This window comes from Cryptotermes secundus, unplaced genomic scaffold, assembly GCF_002891405.2.
Source record: "Cryptotermes secundus unplaced genomic scaffold, Csec_1.0 scaffold229, whole genome shotgun sequence".
NCBI classification, from domain to species: Eukaryota; Metazoa; Arthropoda; class Insecta; order Blattodea; family Kalotermitidae; genus Cryptotermes; species Cryptotermes secundus.
In genome coordinates, this window is record NW_019721519.1 from 161,774 (window position 1) to 181,778 (window position 20,005).

The window sequence follows — 20,005 nt, forward strand, 5'->3', positions numbered from 1 at the left end:
TGAAATTACGACAGAAAGAAAGCGGACTTAAATACTGTATCCCATACTAAATATGTTGGTTACTTTACTTCAAACTTCTCTCACAAATTCTTATGAAAATAAAGGAAGCGCAGAAACTAACTACCATGTGAGAATAACAATTATTAAAGCACAAAAAAGCGGCCTCCGTAGTCTAGGGGTAACGTTCCCACCTCATGACTCAAGGTACGCGGATTCAAATCCGGCGGAAGTCGTCGAATTTTTAAGGGCGGAAAAATTCAGGGCACAAGCCCTCCGGGAGGGACTTTAAGCCGTCGGTCCCATGTCGTAGCTTTACGGCACGAAAAAGAACCTCATGTCTCAAGGAGACCTCTGAGCCAAATTGTAGGACATTTCCCGCCCAACAGTAGTTTCTAACGCTTCTGGTAGATGGGGGAAGCATCATAGGTACCGCTGACCCAGTAGAGGCCGAACTCGCTGGCTGAGTCGGGGCTGATGGCACGCACCAGTACCGGTAGGGTATAGAGACTGGTAGAATATCATAAGGGGGACGTACAATAGNCTCTAAATTAAACCTATAAATGATTACAGAATTTTTTTTGTGAACATCCGAAAGCCTGTCTCGGCAATTCCATGAAATGTTGTTGGACCTTGTTCTTAGGATAACCTACATTTAATCAACACAGATACAGCCACAATGTAACCTATATTTTTCCAGCAAACCGATTTCGATCGGAGCGTTACCCTGTCCTAAAGAAAACCGAAACTCATGTTTAAACTATTTTTAAAAGAATACGTATTATAGTAACATCATTATGTTGATGTAGAACTGTCTACAATACGACACTAAATACAGGTTTTGTGTTGCGCAAGGACAGATGGGGTGAAGCAACATAATCATGATAATGTGAGGGTTGTTTCGTAATGTTGTAGACAAACAGGTTTCTGAAGGACCTCTGTAAACGAAAGAAATAATGTAGTAAAGATTCTCTGCTCACACAACGGCTCTAAAAGGGAATTTACATTCTTTCCACTTTAACCGCAAGGTATAATCAGTTTCACTAAATCTCGGAAAGCAATATATTGCGCAGTTCACGGCTCCGTGAGTAAACTATCTGATGTAAATGAAATAACACTAAAAGAACTTCGGCATTCTCCACTCCTTCGTTTGCTACAACCGTTGAAAGGTAACGGAAGTGTTACTAAACCCGGATGCGATAATTACAGCTGTTTGTATTTATAACTGCGCATCTTAATAGGGCAGAAGATTTATTCCTTTTCCTAGTCTGTTATACAACCTGAAGGTTCACTGCCGTGTTAATAACACCTCGCCATTGTTCTCTATCCTGAGCCAAACTAACCCAATCCCTCCCCTCCCATCCTACTTATTTCTTTAAATTATTATTATTATTATTATTATTTAATATTTAATTGCGTGGGACTTGGTCTCTGACATTAAGGGAGCAACACAGACTGAGGGTGTGTGAGAAAAGAGTATTGACGAAAATATTTGGACCGAACAGAGATGAAGTGGCAGGAGGTTGGAGAAAACTGCATAATGAGGAGCTTCGTAACTTGTACTCTTCGCCAGGTATAATTAGAATGATCAAAGTCAAGGGATGAGATGGGCAGGGCATGTAGCACGAACGGAGAGAAGAGGAATGTATATGGGATATTGGTGGAAAATACAGAAGGAAAGAGACCACTAGGAAGACCAAGATGTAGGTGGGTGGATAATATTAAAATGGATCTTAGATAGGATGGGATGGTATGGATTAGATTGATTTGACTTAGGATAGGGACCAGTGGAGGGCTCTTGTGAACACGATATTGAACCTTCCTGTTCCATAAAATGCTGGGAACTTCTTGAGTGGCTGCACAACTGGCGGCTTCTCAAGAAGACAGTAAATCTGCATGTCTCTCACCTCTCCCGTTTATGCTCCCTACTTGACCCGTTCCCCCTGATGTGATCGTCCTAATAAAATTTGTTGAAGAGTGGAACTTATAAAACTTCCTTTTCTACAATTCTCTAAACCCTCCTGTTTCTTCCTCCCTCTTCGTTTAAAATCTTCCCCTTATCACCATGATGAGACGTCCTCAATCTATATTCTTGCCTAGAAAGGGAGAATGATTTCCACAGGAAACGGGAACACATATTTTAAGTTTCAGGTTTCTGGATAAGAGACAGGAAGACAACGGATTCTGAACGCTACGGCACCAAGCAGTCGGCGTAGTTCTAGGCCCTGTTACATTATTATACACCCCTACAAGCTGAGATATCGGTATTCGATTCCTAGCAGGGGTATAATTTTTCTCTTTTCCATAGCGTCCATACCAGCCCTAGGGCCAACCCGGCCTCCTATCCAACTGTAAAATTGGGCGGGGACTATTTTCCCAAGGGTAAAGCAGTCGGGACGTGAAGCTGACCAATCGCCCCCATCTAGTGCCGAGATCAAGAATTACGGAGCTACACCTCAACTCCCCCACACGTATTCACGGTGTGGTGCTCAATCATTTAAGCACATAGACAATTACCGCTTTATTTTAAACAATGGTTGAACTGAGGACAAATATACACTTTTAGGCCCTTTATAAAACATGAGCAGCTCAGTCAATCCAAACTCTGGGTAGGGGCTATTTCGCAGAAGCTTCGATGAATCTGGCCGTCTCCATGTTCAAGGCAAAATGCACAATATGAAGTAATCACACAGAAATGGAAACAAGCTTCGTTGCAAAATGGTAAGTCTGATTGAAATAATGACGCTCATAAATAACTTCTTGTTACTTATGCGTATATTCAGTCTCTGGGTTCCTTACTACGGCGCTATCAGTTGCGTAGCGAAGAGCAGCACTGTACCGTCAAATAAGACACAGGAAACCAGAGGCTCCCGGTTATATTCTTCTGATGTCTGACCAAAGGCAAAAAGAAAATCTCCTCACAGCGCCTGTGTGTGTAGTTCAGTTTGATGGTCTGTTGCTTGTTTTCTTTTACCTGCCAGAAAGGTTAATAGTTGATGATAGTTTTCTTCATGTCCCTACTCTTGTAGTTGTTTTTCGTCTCCTCTTCCCCCCCCCCTCCTCATTCTACCTGCTTCAGCCGGTACAGGGCGTCACAATACAAAGCAGACGGGGATCTTGCCATTATGCGAATGCGCAACAAAAATTACAGTTTGTTATCCGCGCTACTTAATGGCAGGGGCTGAAATACCTCAGGCGGTCAGGGTTCAATTCCCGGCAGAACAAGAAATTTTTAGCTCCTGCCCAGTGCCTGGACCGGCTCTGGGGCCAAACCAGCCTGCTATCGAATGGACATCGGGCAGCTCTATCTGTAGGCATAAAGCGGCCGGGAAGTGAAGCTGGCCACTCACCTCCATCTAAGGCAGAGTTCAAGAATGGTGGAGCTATAATTCCACTCCCCCTTAAGTACATATTTTTTTTAATTCGCTTAGTGGGGAGTGGAGTCCAACTGGGTCCACTCGGCACGGCGCCCACTGATTGGTCTATTGTAGCCTGCCCCGGGTGATCATGATGATGGAGAATTTGGTGGAATGAAGATTGGCAGGGGAAACCGAAGTACTTGGAGAAAACCCGCCCCAGCGCTACTTTGTCCACCACAAATCCCACTTGACCAAACCCGGGATCGAACCCGGGCCGGCGTGGTGGGAAGCCAGCGACTAATCACTTGAGCTATGGCGCGGCCCTATTCATATCTTGGTGATTAATTAATTTACTATTATTATAATGGCATTACAGCCCTTGGTTGGGCCTTGGCCGTTTTTCATTTCCTTGATCCTACACACAATCGGTAGGACTCCTTGGACGGGGGGTCAGCCCGACGCAAGGCCGCTACCTACACATAGAATTAACGCACACAGACATCCATGCCTCGAGTGGGATTCGAGCCCACGACCCCAGCGTTCGAGTGAGTGAAGACGATTCATGCTCTAGACCGCGCGGCCACTGTGATCGGCAATTAGTTAAGCATATGGACACGTTTTACATTTACTTTCTATGTAGACAGAGGGTTTCTCCGAAAGTTTGGTAATGGAATACGGTCCACACTGTGTCATAACCCCCAAGGCTTCAGTCTGCAAGTCCTTTTCGGCTCCGTTTTAAATATTCTCATACGAAGGCCTTGCTGAACACGCGTCCCTAAGGAGCTTAAGAATCCACCACAAGAGGACGTGTTGGGGTGACATTGTCTGCAAGTGGAATAGGAGTTCGTATAGTGTCACTGTTGGCACTACTGCAGCTCTTCGCAAAGAAATCGAAAAGACAAAACCTAAACACGGAACTCACCGAGCAAGCAGGTTAAAGCCGTTATGCTCACGACTTCTATTCGAGGGGTCGAATGAGTCGGGACACAAACTTTCCTCATTGAGGAATTTTACTGGTCTTCCTCAGTCATTCCAGCAACCTAGCGGGACAGTACTTTAATTACGTCACGAACGCTTCCTTCCATATCCTTCCAATTCATCATTCTCTGACGTCATCACTGGACGTTACACAGTCTGAGTGACTGACAAAGGTAAAGTTGTCCCTGTGTTTAACAAATTAGGCACTATGCCATGAAGGTGTATGGGGGAACGCATGCATAAATCCACGTATTTTTGAGACCTCGACACTAGTTGGAGGTGAGTGGTGAAATTCACAACCCGGTCGCTTTAACCCCAGGGAGAGATCCAGCGGAACCCACTGGATAGGGGGCTAGGTGGGCCCCAGAGCCGGCCTTGGAAGATATGGAGAAGTAACAATTCTTATCCCCACCGGAACTCGAACTCCGACTCCTCGGTCGTCCATCCCGTAGCCAGTCGCTATACAAACAGTGTCAGTAAATAAACTATAATAGACTAGACATACAAAATTTAGAATTAAAAGAAATTACTGTTCAACCACTGAAGTTTTCATCATGAAAACAACTCCATGGCCTGTAGTCCGCAAGCGAGCTATATCGACCGAGCGACCGCCGTTGTCGGCGAAGTTAATGTTAACTTTTGCGGATAGAGGGTGTCGCGTGGTCATCGGAACGAATCCTTAGGGTCGTTGATATCTGTTTTCTAGACTGGAGTCGCTATTTCCTTGAAATAGCTCCTCAATTATCCACACGAGACCCCGTTTCTGACCCACTACTTCTCAGATGATCTGGTAGCGCCGGAAATCGAACCCGGAACATATGCATCTTGAGCCAGGAACTCTGATCACTAGATCACAGAGGCGGTCACAAAATAGGAAGAGACCTTCAACATTTAGAATTAAAAGGAATTACTGTTCAACCGCTGAAGTTTTCGCCATGAATATATGTATAAATCTGTTCACTGGAAACTGATTCTCAAGCAGGTACCAGTGATATTGTGTTTCAGTAATAGGATTTCAAAAAGTTCAGGTTTTGAACTTTTCTGGTTGCGATAAAGTGTAGATTTGTAGGTATAAACGGATGTTTCAGAGGAGCCTGCTGTCTCCATTTTCAGAATTAAGGTGACTACATACTTCAGCTGTTTGAATAGAGGCAGTATATTCATGCGAAATGTTAGTATTCGCTTAGAAAGCCAGACGATTGTAGAGCCCAGAACACTGAACCCTCGAAACCTATTCAGAAACATTCAGTAACACTAATACGACGGGGGCAGGAGCTGTTCAAATGATAACGATGAAGTGACTGGGATTCAGCTGGCTTCAGTACCGACATTAACTGCCACAGAAATACGCTGAGTAGCCCGACTTTGGTAAGAAATACAGACATCCAAACAGACTGTATTGTTAAGCATATGCTTGTATATATGTAAACCTATATACGTACTCGTACTAGTTCATATTGGGTGAAGGCGGTAGCGTAGTTGGTTGAGGCACTATACTACAAGCCGGAAGGTCGCAGGTTCGAGTCCCAATGAGGTCATCGGGGTTTTTCAATTGAACTAAATCTTCCAGCCGCATTATGGTCCTGGGATCGACTCAGTCTCTAACAGAAATGAGTAAAGGGTGGCCGGTGCGTAAGGCTGACAAACTTACCGCCATCTGTGAGCCGATTGTCTTGAGAAAATGTGGGAGCCTCGACGTCTCACAACCCTATGGGCCATCAAGACCTGTTACAAGGAGATAGTATTTTTAATGTTCACATTATATATACAAATGATGCGTGTTTAGACGCCTCCGCGGAGCTGTGTTTCTAACGCAAACGCTGTATAATAAGGTCTATAAAGGTAAGAAAGAAAGGCAAAGGCAGTTCCTGAGATTAATTAATTAATCACCACACCATGAAGACGTACGGGGGACTCGAGATATAACTCCACCATCGTTGACCTCTGTATTGAATTGATTTTAGTGGTCAGCTTCACGGATCGCCCGCTTTACTCCCGATACCCATTTGATAAGCGGTTGGTTGGGCCTCAGAACCGGTCTGAGAGCTGCGGAGAAAAGAAAAAACTCTTCCCCGGCCAGGAATCGAACCCCAACCGTCCAGCCCGTAGTCCGTCGTTACACAGGCTGAGCTATGCAACAATATATAAATTAATATGTAGAACCGTACACAGATATACTGAAATAAAATTAAATTATTATAAACGCAAATATGGAATTGAGAAGTTCTCTCGTGGTGGAAATGTTTTTGAGCATCCTATACTGAACCACCTGCTCCGCTCAGGCTCATGTTTCTCGTCTTAACCGCCTCTTGGCTCTCATGACAGTGCCCTATAATTTCCTCGGCTTTACCGAACCCCCTGAGAATCCTGACATTTCTGCCAGGTACAATCGAAGTTTCAAAAAACAACGACCTGCTCTTCCATCACGTTTTTTAATGTTAATCTATAAGGGAAGAATAATCACTTAGGCGCTGAAAGGCACAGCAGACTAACGTTTCTAGGTATGTTAGACCATGTCCGCACAGGACAATGTAAAACGTACGTGTGTTACACACACACCGTATAATTGAACACTGTCAAGTGTATGAGTGACTAAAACGCTGCTTGAGATTGGTGAATCAGTTTATTGGATCTTCACTAATCTAACTACAATTAGTTCTTACACCCTCAAGATTATACAGTAACTACAGCACATGTAGTGTCACACACTGTCTTCTAATTCTTCTTCTGGCCACACAGCTGTTCCCTTGGAACTTCGGAACTCAAGTGAAGTCAATTCCCGTTCCCGTATTCTTTCATATCTTCTCGGCGCGGACCTAGCACAGAAATCACACACCACACAAAAAAAAAAACAAGTCAAGTGATAACTATCTCGCCTGTTAATTGGTTCGCTGACTGTTACCTAGCAACGGGCTATAAACATTTGTCATATTTTTGCAAGACCTTAAGCGAGGTGTTTATAACGACGTTGCCTAGCTATAAACGTTACAATATGTATATAATAGACCTGTACACAGTCTATGTGTAAATCTGTAAACCACTGAAGTTTAAAATGACCACATGATGCCCCAAAGACGATTGAAATAGACTGCGGCATGATATATATTAGGTAAATATTTAACAGTAAATTGCAATGCATTATCTTTTGAAGTCTAACTCCATGGCGCTCAGTCCTCCTTGACAAGCCGCCAGTTGCTAACCAACTAAAAATTTTTTAAACATTTTATGAAACCTGAATATTCATTAACGTGCTCAAAATGCCCCCCCCCCACTGGTTCCTATCCTGAGTTAAAAGAAATCGGATCATACCATCCCAGACTCTTCCTCTAAGATCAATCTTAATATTATCCTCCAAGCTATGTACAGTCTTCTTAGTGGTCTCTCTCCTTCTGGCTTTCCCACAAAAATCTTACAAGCATTCCTCTACTCCCCATGCATGCTAAATATCCTACCGTTCACATCCTCCTTGGCTCGATCATTCTACTTATATGTGGCGAAGTGTAAAAGTTATAGAGCTCTTCATTGTGTAACTTTCTACAGCCTCCTGGTTTCTAATTCCATTACATCTGTTGGATCTTACCGATTACGAACAGCTAGGAAACTAACAATTCTTGAGCCCGAAGAAACTAAAAGACCTGCGTTCTTTTCCTTCAGTTCGTAGAACCAATAAACGATACAGTTACAGCAATTTCATGACACAGTTTATAGAGGTATTTATATTCATAACAAAGTAGGAAGCCCGACCGCCTCTGTGGTATAGTGGTCAGAGTTCCTGGCTACAGATTCAGAGATCACGAGTTCGATTTCCGGCACTACCAGATTTTCTGAGAAGTAGTGGGCCTGGAATGGGGTCCACTCAGCCTTGTGAGGATAATTGAGGAGCTATTTCAAGGAAATAGCGGCTCCGGTCTACAAAACCGAAATTAACGGCCGTGGGGATCCGTTGCGCTGACCACGCGACACCCTCTATCCGCTAAAGTTGGCACTAACTTCGCCAACAAGCGGCGGTCTTTCAGTCGGTATAGCTCGCTTGCGGACTGAAACCACGGGGTGAGAGAGAGGTAGCAAGACCTGTCACTTGATCATCAGTGGCAATTTTTAACCTAAACGCCTTCATTACATGTGCCAGATGTGTCCCCTTATGACCTACTTACAGTTACGCCACTTGATACACAAGTTACAACCGATTCAAATTTCTTATTACAGTTACAATTAAGGACATAAATAGCATATCGTAGAGCGACAGGCTTAGGAGCAAGCCGGGATAGCGACGGGCTACGGGTAGGATGACCGGGGGTTCGATTCCTGGTAGAGGCAAATAATTCTTCTCTTCTCTGCAGCATCCAGACCGCCTCTGGCGCCCACCAGCTCCCTGTCATATTTCCCGGGGGTAAAGCGACATCGATCGTTCACCTTCATCTACTTCAGAGGTAAAAAATTGTGGAGCTATACCTCCACTCCCCATACACCTTCATGACGTCGTGCTTAACTGATTAAGCACGGGGACAATTCTATTCTACTTAGTGACATGATTGATCACATGATGACGTCACAAAAGGAAATTGTATTAAGAAAGCAGTCTTCTGGGATTTGGCACCGTGTATATGTGGTGTTAACCGACGTTTCGGAGGAACGTATCGCCCCCATCTTCAGGGTTGAAGAAGTATAGGTAAATCTGCAAGCGACAACACCGTGAGACACGGTCAAGCAGNTACACGGTGCCAAATCCCAGAAGACTGCTTTCTTCATAGTCACCGCCGTGAAAGCCTCAAATCTTACACGGAACTTGTATTCTTTAACGTTTCTTCCGTCCTAAAGCTCAAAGGTAAGTCGAAAAGAAAGAAAGCGACAAGCGCTATTGGCATCATACCAATACGTGGTCGCCTTAATACAACTCACCTGCGTTATTTGCCATGATAAAGACTTGATGTCACAAACGTAATTCCGAGAATCTGATTCCACTAATTTCATTAAAATGAAGTTATATTTTAGAACGAGACTTCTGGAAAATTGATCCTTTATCTTTAATATTCTTCTTTCCTTACATCGGGGAAATCCTACGCAGAGCACGTACGCCACTAGTTGTTTACCGCTACAAAAAAGAAATTGACAAAGAAAATTATTAGCAAGGGAAGAGATGTAACTTCTAGTAGGATTCTAAACAGGTTATCTGCCCTGACTTAAACTATTCGTGACAAGAGAAAGAAGACCTAAATGTCGCAGAAATATGCAGTTGATTGACTTAAGTATTCAAATGGAATCCACATAAACAGCATTCTCCACTTCTCATCAGAGTAACCTACTAACGTCCTTACAGCAGAATTCACAAGAAGAGTTCACGGACGTTGTTAAACCAACTTGAAATGATTTTACCAGGATTTTCTAATGCAGTAACCGCGAGTCAAATATACTGACTCGATAAACACGTCAGGCTGTTTTCTATGTGATCGGCGCCGCGACCGTTGCTGTACAATGGTGCCGTAAACACGCCTAAACCAAGAAGATAGTGTTTTCACTGGGGTCCGTGCAAAGAGGTTATAAAGAATAATTCAATTGAGCAGCACTAAGTAAAGAGTCGCGTTTCGAGACGCCAGCCTGCCAGGATATGTGCTTGGGAGCAGAGGAAAAGAAAAGAAAAAACGGTAGGTTAATCCAAATAAGCATATATTTTTTTCTTCTTCCTTTTTCCTGTGGCGCTACAGCCCCAATTTGGGCCTAAGCCCACCTCCATGAAACTCTCCGTTTCACTTCGATTTACTAGATCTTACACATGCGGTAGGACTCCTTGGGCGAGTGATCAGCTCGTCGCAAGGCCTCTACCTGTAGACAAACACAGAAAAACGCACACAAACCTCCATGCCCTGAGTGGGATTCGAACCCACGATCCCGGCTTCCGAGCGAGCGAAGACAGTGCATGCCTTAGACCGCTCGGCTACCGTGACCGGCTAATAAGCATATATACAGAGCTATAACCATTATATAACTGTTATATAATTGAGTTTCTTTAAATGTTTCAAGCAAGAAAAAAAATTATAGTGTTTACTGGTACGCTTCTGCTTGTAATTTACATTATGACAGATTCAAACTATCTTACTTTAGCCAGGTATTACATAAAATATCGGCAGTGTCTGCATGTTTGAATTCCATATTATTTAAGTGCATTTAGAAAAATAAACTCTTAAGAGTTTATGATCTATTCCATACAGGATGCCTGATTCCCATGTCAGCTACTGCCTTCAAATCAATGTTTGACTTAGACTTTCAAAGTTACTGTCTACATCCAGCGACATAAATTAATTTAAAGCCATACATTTTCGAAGAAGTATTAACATCAAAAATTCTGCGTTCCTGAATGACGTAGCTCCAGTTTCGCTTTCGGTTCTCAGTTCTTCATGGCCGTTAATCTCATAATACTGACTGAAAAGTTTCACCAAACTGAACTGGGTTTCAGATCCCGACAGTAAAAATGAATTCTCTAGGTACAATATTTATCTTAGTATTCTCTAATCAGGCCGGTCACGGTAGCCGAGCGGTCTAAGGCATGCACTGTCTTGGCTCGCTCGGAAGCCGGGATCGTGGGTTCGGATCTGTTTCCTGTGAGGTACGAACTGAATTCTTATATATTATTCTTATACTCTGCCGGTCACAGTAGCCGCGCGGTCTAAGGCATTCACTGTCTTCGCTCGCTCGGAAGCCGGGATCGTGGGTTCGAATCCTTCTCACGGCATGGATGTTTGTGGGCGTTTTTTGTGTTTGTGTACAGGTAGAGGCCTTGCGACGAGCTGATCACCCGCCTAAGGAGTCCTACCGTATGTCCAAGATCTAGTAAAACTGAAGTGAAACGGAGAGTTTCATGGAGGTAGGCCTAGGCCCACTGGGCCTGTAGTGCCAAGGAAAAAAAAATATCTAATCAGATGCTCATTAATACCTCCATAATTAGCAGTCTCATTAATGAAACATAGTTAAATAACGAACAAGTAACGACGCTACGACCGGTTCTTTCCGTTTCTCATGCCACACATTTTCTCACATGCTTCCCACAGTCTATTCAATACTACACTTTAGCCGCTGAATAAGGCCAGAAAATGAAATAGCATTATTAAAAAGGTAGATTGGATTCAATGCCTCAAAACCAAGTGTAAGACAAAGAGAGAAAGCGTAGGAATATTAACCTGGAAGACAATGGAGCGCGCGACAATGAAAAGGGGTTACTGGAGACCCCAACGCTGTCTTCATTATACATACAGGGTGTCCGGATGAAAGGAATCCAAAATAAAATAATCATATCTCAAAAAGCATTTATTATATACATTTACGGGTTACACAATTACAAAGGGAAACTTTCGAAGTTTTTCTGACTATATAACTTTCTCAATAAATTTCAATGTGGGCTTCCTTGGTGGCACGACAAATAACCAGATATTTGACCTCGTTCCACGTTGTTCGAAGCATGTTTGGTCTCACCGTAGCCACAGCATCCCTTATGGGGGCTTTCAAGTGTTGAAGGTTGTTCATCTTAACCTGGTAGACAATGTTCTTCACATAACCCCATAAGAAAAAAAATCCAATGGGGTTAAATCTGACGACCTAGGTGACCAAGCTATTGGTCAACCGCTCCTTATACATGTCCAGGTGATTCCTAACGTAGTGGGGCCCCACCTTGTTGGAGGATAGTTGAAGGTGGTAATTAGGGCAGTGCATACAGCTCCAGCATGTCCAAGTACGAACCTCAGGTAACAGTATTTTCGAGAAAATAAAAACGGTTCAATCAACTTGTCGAGCATTAAGCCAGCATACACGTTCACTTTGGAGCTGCCTCTCTCCAACTCACATGTGACATGTGGATTTTGACTGCCCCAAATCCTGCAGTTGTACCTGTTTACAGCTCCGTTGACATGGAACGTCGCCTGGTCCGTGAAACCCGCTTGGCGGAGGAAATCGGGTGACGCGTCAATTCTGTGTAGCATGTCCTCAGCTAAGTTTGTGCGTGCTACTTCGTCACGTTCTAAAGTTCGACCACACAGAGCGTTATGCTACGTACGCTGTGTACACTCTGCGATGCAGCTAACACAGGGAACATAGCGTACGTAGCGTACGGAAGTCTGTGTGGCCAGTCACATTGGCAATAAAGGGAGATATTTTTCTGTTCATATAGCGAACATAGCGTACGTAGCGTGCGTCTTGTACGTAGCGCTCTGTGTGGCCGAACCTTTAGTGCATGAATCATTTGAATCTTGTACGCTCTTGGACGGAGCCTTTTGCGTAGCGCATCGTGCACTGAAGTGAAATTTGGCCTGTCCCTCACAGAAAAGAATGAAGATTGAAAAATTTTTTATCTTGATGTAACTTATGATTAATGTTACTGTACCGACGACACGTTTCGACATCTATATAATCTTTAGGGGTATATACTTATGATACAACATAAACCTATGAAAAATGCTGTCTTCTGGAATGTGGCGCAGTGTATATCTTGTGTGAACCAACGATTCGGAGGAAAGTATCGCCTCCATCTTCAGGGTAGAAAAATCCGCGAGAGAGAAATCAGCGTGAGCAGGTATGTGGCGCAGTGTATATCTTGTGTCAACCAACGATTCGGAGGAAAGTACTGCCTCCATCTTCAGGGTAGAAAAATCCGCGAGAGAGAAATCAGCGTGAGCAGGTGGCTAGCAGACTGAGCCACCAGTCGAACAAACCCAGCTATATAAGAGCAATGAGGTGGAGTGAGGGAGAGAGTGGGCAACATGGGAAATTAACAGAGAGGAAGCGGGTAGTCTGTAGAGATCACGTAGCAAGGCCAGGTGAGCAGTTCGGTTCTCACAAGATCTGCACGGCGCCACATACCAAAAGACGGCAAACTTCAACCTCAAATCCTACAACATAAAACTATCTCAAGGTTTTACATGATATATGAACCCTTCAAGTATAAAATACTTTCCGTTGCTTTCTACACATACCATAAATCGTATATTACATACCGTATACTAATGTTACTCAACATGGTGGCCGCGCGGTCTAACGCACGAAGCGTCTTCGTCCGGTAAAACACTAGAGTCGTGGGTTCGAATCCCACTCAAGGCATGGATGTCTGTGTGCGTTTATTCTGTTTGTGTTGTTCTGTGTGTAGGTAGCGGCCTTGCGACTGACTGATCCCCCGTCCAGGGAGTCCTATCGAATGTGTATAGGATTTAGAAACTGAGAAAGCGGCCAAGGTCCAAAGGGCTGTAGAGCCACAGAGAAAACAAATACGCAATTCAAAGACAAAGCCTTGAGAAATTTATATGGCTGGCGGCGTGCAGAATTCGTGATGTTCATGATTCTTTTTAGCTGCATCAGACTGAGGCTGTAGTTCTAGGGGGCTCTGCTCTTCTTCTGTACGATGTTGCCCGTGGTGCCGTTGCAGCCAGACTGGCAGGAACCTGATATTTCATTCACGAAGCAGTTACGATTCAATTCCGGGAACATTTCCTACCACTCTCAAAATATTTCTCCAAGATTTAAATATAATTAAATATAATACTTCTACCGATTCTTTGTATGGGTACGAAAACTGGTCTCTCTAAGCTGGGGAAGAATGACAGAAGCGCTGACAACGTTGGGAGTAAGAGACAACCTGTGAAAGACAAATTGTGAGAGGCTTACTAAATTAAGAGCATTATAAAATATTTTAAGGCCAATAAATAAAACAGTAAACTGTGGGGTATCATAAATCAATGAGAGTAAAGGTAATGGATGACTTGGATGCAGATGAGAGGATAATATTAAAAGTGTGAATGTGTGGACTGGAATCATTTGCCTCCGACAATATCCACTAGCAGGTCTTTTTGGCATGATAATGAACATTCATATTCAATAAATCGTACTGAATATCTCGATCAGCTGAGACACTGTCGGCTGATTACCGTCTATATGTTCCAATAGTGCCGGTTGACCTAATGACAATATTCCGTTGTGTTACTAGTGCAATTTCATTCAGATTCTTCTACTTCTGATAAAGGAACAGACAGAAAACCGTCTCAGTCGATATAGCGACGGACTACAGGCGGGGCAACCGGGGTTCGATTCCCGTCAGGGGAAATATTTTTATCTTCTCCACAGCGTTCACACCGACTCTGAGGCCCACCCAGCCTCCTGTCCAATGGGCACCAGGGGCTCTACCCCCCAGAGGTAAAGCGGCAGGGATGTGAAGCTGACCACTTACCTCCACTTAGTGCCGGGGACAAGAATGGTGGAGCTGTACCTGCAGTGCGCATGTCTTTATGACAGTGTTAAATTAAGAAAGCACAAGGACAGCTTGATGTTTATTTCTGTGGAGCAAACATTGTGATGATCACTTTTGGCCTCGAAACAGTAACCAGCGTCTTCAATTACTTGAAGACAAAACCGGTATTCAATAATTTAATTATAATTTACCTGCAACCGAACTCTGATTTTCATGCAACAGAGCCCTTTCTTCCCCCCCCCCCNACTACAGCCCAAGTGGGCCTAGGCCTACCTCCACGAACTTCTCCGTTCACTTCGGTTTTTCTAGATCTTATACATACGGTAGGACTCCTTGGGCGGGTGATCAGCTCGTCGCAAGGCCTCTACCTGTACACAAACACGGAAAAATGCACACACACAAACTAAACATCCATGCCCTCAGTGGGATTCGAACCCACGATACCGGTTTCCAAGCGAGCGAAGACAGTACATGCCTTAGACCGCTCGGCTACCGTGACCGGCAGAGACATTTCTACCGGCATAAATTAAGTTTTTAACTTACATTTCCAGTGACCGTGATAGTAAGCTAAGCATCTGTGAGGGTAACAAGTCTGTCTTGTATACACGCAACTGACTTAAGAGCGCATGAAACAGAAGGTGTGGAGACTATTATGACAGCTATGAACGGGACTACAAAGCTCTACTGTAATGCAACCTTAGGCTTCGCCGGAGGACTGGCTATGATTCCATTTGGGAGGCATCTCCCGGTGAAACCGCATTCGGGTACCTAAGCATTACGAACCAGCCATACGCTTGCAAATACGTTTACCTCGGGCAGTAGGCTGCTAATATCGTGTAGCCCTACCATTTACATTTTCCAAAGAAGTCTTCAAACATAACGGTTTCCTCTTTAAGAACAAAAAAGAGAGAGAGAGAGAGAGAGAGACAACAAAGAAACCCTCTCCTTAAAGGAAAGAAAGATCATAGTACACAAGCACAAAACCTAGATCTAACAATCCTTAACAAGAACTAAAAACTAACTAGTAGGAACTTATGCTCAGACTAAGGACCACACCATGAACGGAGAGTGAAGCAAAGCTCCACATATTCCCAAGACCGGCAATTTATAGAGGTAAGTTTTAAGCTTCTCATTGTAGAAGCATTATTCCGAAGGAGGGCCGTGCCATATGTCAGGCCGTTAGTCCTTGGAACGCGGCGGCCCGGTTTTGAGCCCAAATAAGGTCATGTGGGATTTGTGGTGGACAAATTGACACTGGGGCAGGTTTTCTCAGACTGCTTCGGTTCCCTTGCTAATCCTCATTCCACCGACTGCTCGACACTCATAATCTACCGTCCGGGGCTGGTACAGTAGACCAGTTAGTGGCCGACGTACCAAGTGGACTCAGTCTCCCCCCCCAAGGAACTCCATGGTCTGTAGTCCGCAAGCAAACTATACCGACCAAACGACCGCCACTTATCGGCGAAGTTAGTGCCAGCTTTTGCGGATAGAGGGTGTCATGTGGTAGCGCAACGGATCCCCATGGCCGTTAATCTCGGTTTTCTAGACCGGAACCGCTATTTCCTTGAAATAGCTCCTCAATTATCCTCACGAGGCTGAGTGGACCCCGTTCTAAACCTACTAATTCTCAGAAAATCTGGTAGCGCCTGGAATCGAACCCGAGTCCTCTGGATCTGTAGCCAGGAACTCTGGCCACTATACCACAGAGGCGGTCNCCCCCACCCCAGGAAGTAAAGAAAAACTACTCCCGAGGAACGGGCCTATGATACTCGCTTGGAAGTGTTTTGCGGGTCAAGAGCAGGTGCGGCATTGGTGAAGAAGTCCCTGCCCTTATCGGGAACTGAACTCTGGCAGTCCAGTCCGGCAGTGCGTCACACTACATATTAAGCTAATGTGGCTCAGTGCCAAAGAAAAGCATTCTATGACTGAGGACGAATATCTAACTCTCGATTCTGAAACAGATAGCGGAAGCAATAAGAACATTCTTCTGTGATATCTGACGGACCAAAGTCGCAGTCACATCAGAATACATCAATTAAGGAAGAAGATACGTTCTCCTCTTTATGAGACATGTCTCCGAGCATCAGGGCACCATAAAGTATGCAGTGGGAATCATAACTGTCTGCAGAAGAAATAACAATCCAAAGAATATTCAAGAATAAATTTAATGTGAGAGGGGGAGAATCCTAATGACGAGCCCCCTGATTATGCTCTTGGGTGGGCGCGGCTCTTTTCATGTGTCTGAATCTGTAAACATATATCTAAAAGAACACGTGACATTAATCTTCCATCTCCAAAGTCACAAACATCTCAAATGCTGAAATACAAAGCCAAACAACAAATCAACCAATTCAATTAAAAAAAACTGGAAGTGAATTAATCAGCTGTGCACACTGTTTTGTCCCTTATTTTGAAGACAGTTGGCTGGCTAGTGACTCGCGTCCAAACCAGACTACCCAGTTTCGAGACCGCGTTACTCTGCTCGCAGTTAACGGAGTATGATACGTATTTTGTTGCGACAGGTCATCAAAACTATCGATTGTAACTACTTCTCGATGTTTGTAGCAACGCCAAACAAGCCCAGTAACGAACACCAAATTGTGAATCACACTCTTCCGTTCGGTGATAATTACAGGCTCAAAGAAGCTACGCCGAGAGAACTTTTCTTTCTCCGTATTCTTGCTTTTCTCAGTCACTCCATCTATCGAAGTTATTCATTACAGATCAGATGAAATTATTAAGAGAAAAGGATGGGGAAACTGCAAGTAAAGACGAGTTGCAATTTATCTGATTTATGGCAAATACAGACACTTAGGAAAACCGCCAGTAAGGATAACGCTATCACGGCTCAGAATGGAAACGATAGGCCTGTCTTCTGAATATTTTTAAAGGATGGCATTATCCCTTCAGTCGACTTGTTCCATAGCTATCATTACTGGGCAGCCTACGACATTCGAAGATAATTATACAATCTACAGACCACGAGTGAAATAATTCCTTGGAATAGAATCGGTGTTTTAAGAGCTGATGATCCTTCGGTTTCTCTAGGGATTCTCTGCTTCCTGTCTGAAAGGGCCATTACTGTGTTCATAAGGGCTCGCCACTGGATTCTCCCCTGAGGTAGGTGAACCCAGTCTTATTCCCTAGGACACATTTTAACATTATCCTCCCATCTATGTCTAGAGTTCCCAAGTGATCTCTTTCTATTTTCCAGCTGAAATCTTACATGCAATACTCATCAGTGTCACGCGTGCTACATGTTCCGCTCCCTTTATTTCATCGTCTTGCCAATATCTGGTTAAGAGAATAAATTACGAGCACAGAGCTTCTCACTCTGTATTTTTCCCCTTCTTTCATAGGTCCAAATATTCTCCTGGGCACCTCGGACTCAAACTGCCTTAACCTGTTCTCCCTCCTGAACCCACGAGAAGGGCCACATTCATAAAAAAAAAGCATTCAAAATTACACCACCTTCTTGGAGTAGTCATTCGTGAAAAGTTCATTGTCGCTTCAGTAGTTAAAAATTTCTTTGTCAATTGGCCATATTCTGAGAACGTGTCTTAATTAACACTGTAACGTAGGAGTATTTAGTGACTAGACATGGGGGCTTGGATTGTTAATTGGATTTAACGAATTATAAATGCAAAAAAATTATAGCGGTATCGCTAATTGACGCAATCTACAACTCATCAGAGAACACAATAATTCTTCTATGACTTCAACAGATGTTGACTGGCAACGGATTCCAACGATGTTCTCTGCTTCCGTGCTTCCGTCGTTGCCAGCTGTCTATCATCTTACAACTGTCCTCAAATGGCCACTCAAACGCCGATCGGTCGTCAGTCGGTTAAATTGTGGCTGGTCTTCGCCAGCACAGTCATTCCCGGCGTCAGTCTCCTCGACATCCATGACCAAGATTTTTGTTCTCCCCTAGACATGTACTTGTTTCGAAAAGCTAAGCTCAACCCACTCCCATATCGGGGACTACCTTTTATCGGCTGTTCGCGACTTCCTACCAAATGACAGTGCTTTCGAAATCTGTTCGTTCGTTGCGAGATCAAACCCCCCGCACAACACTCCCTTCTCCCATAGAATGTGCGAACGATATTTGGATGTAAAGAAAAAAGCTTAATGGATTCAAACAAGGATTGTGTTGTACAGACAAGAAGCGTGGATAAAAGGAAAACAAGAAAACAAAAATCTGACAGCGCGTGAGAAGGGTCCACAAGTAAAACGGCTGCGTATTCTTTTTTTTTTTTGAAAGAAGGAAGAAAGCTAAGGAACTCAACTCTCAAACCACTGAATTTATTGACACATTAGAAGCTAAACTAAGTAATCCATATTAGGCAGACTAGACATCAAGAGCATTAAGATTACTTTGATAGTTAAAAGGGGAAGCTGTCCTTGTACTTAACTAATTAAGCAATACGGCATGAAGGCGTATGGAGGAGTGGATGTATAGATCCAAGTTTTCTAAACCTCGGCACTAGTTGGAAGTGAGCGGTCAGCTTCACTCTCCAGCCGCTTTACACCCGCCGAAATAGCCCCCGGTTCCACCTGGATAGGAGGCTGAATGAGCCCCAGAACTGGCCTGGATAGGAGGCTGAATGAGCCCCAGAACTGACCTGGATAGGAGGCTGAATGAGCCCCAGAACTGACCTGGATAGGAGGCTGAATAAGCCCCAGAACTGGCCTGGATAGGAGGTTGAATGAGCCCCAGAACTGACCTGGATAGGAGGTTGAATGAGCCCCAGAATTGACCTTGACAACGTGGAGAAGAAAAAATCTTGAACCTGCCGGGACTCGAACTACGAACCCTCGGTCGTCCAGCCCGTAGCCAGTCGCTATACCGACTGCTTTATTCTAGCCCCTTTTTTATTTTTTTATTGCCAGTGGTGTGGGACTAAGTCCCTTGTGCTGCGGCCACTTCTGGCCTATTGTACTAGCCCCAGATGATAGGTGAGCGTGACTGTGCAGCAATTGGTGGAATGAAGATAGGCAGGGGAAACCGAAGTACTCGGAGATAACCCGCCCCAGCGCCACTTTGTCCATCACAAATCCCACTTGAACAGACCTGGCATCGAACCCAGGCCGCCGCGATGGGACGCCAGCGACTAACCGCTTGAGCTATGGAGCGGCCATATCCTAGCCCCTTACCTTGATAGTTAAAAAGGAAAATAACCACTGGACATAGTTCTTAAAAACTGAGGAGTGTTAAAATGTGGTAATGTTTACGAGGAGAAAAGGGAGTAGTAGTAGTAGACAGAGAGAGAGCCGAATTATGGTACAAAGTCGAAAGTAAATGGGAAAATTATACAAAGTAAAAAAATAGAAAATGTAAGCTGAAAGACACTTTGGGAGACAAAGAAGTATAATAATAATAATAATAATAATAATAATAAATACAGTAAGATGGCAAGAGAAAAGTGTTAGGAGGATTAAGAGGTAG

The 20,005-nt window shown here is 44.0% G+C and overlaps 1 long non-coding RNA gene across 1 annotated transcript in view; it reads right to left on the minus strand.

Annotated features, from left to right (window-relative positions):
• The window catches only part of LOC111875429, a 202,526-nt gene that overhangs the window by 40,429 nt on the left and 142,092 nt on the right, over positions 1-20,005 (minus strand). The gene's annotated exons all lie outside the window — the stretch shown is intronic.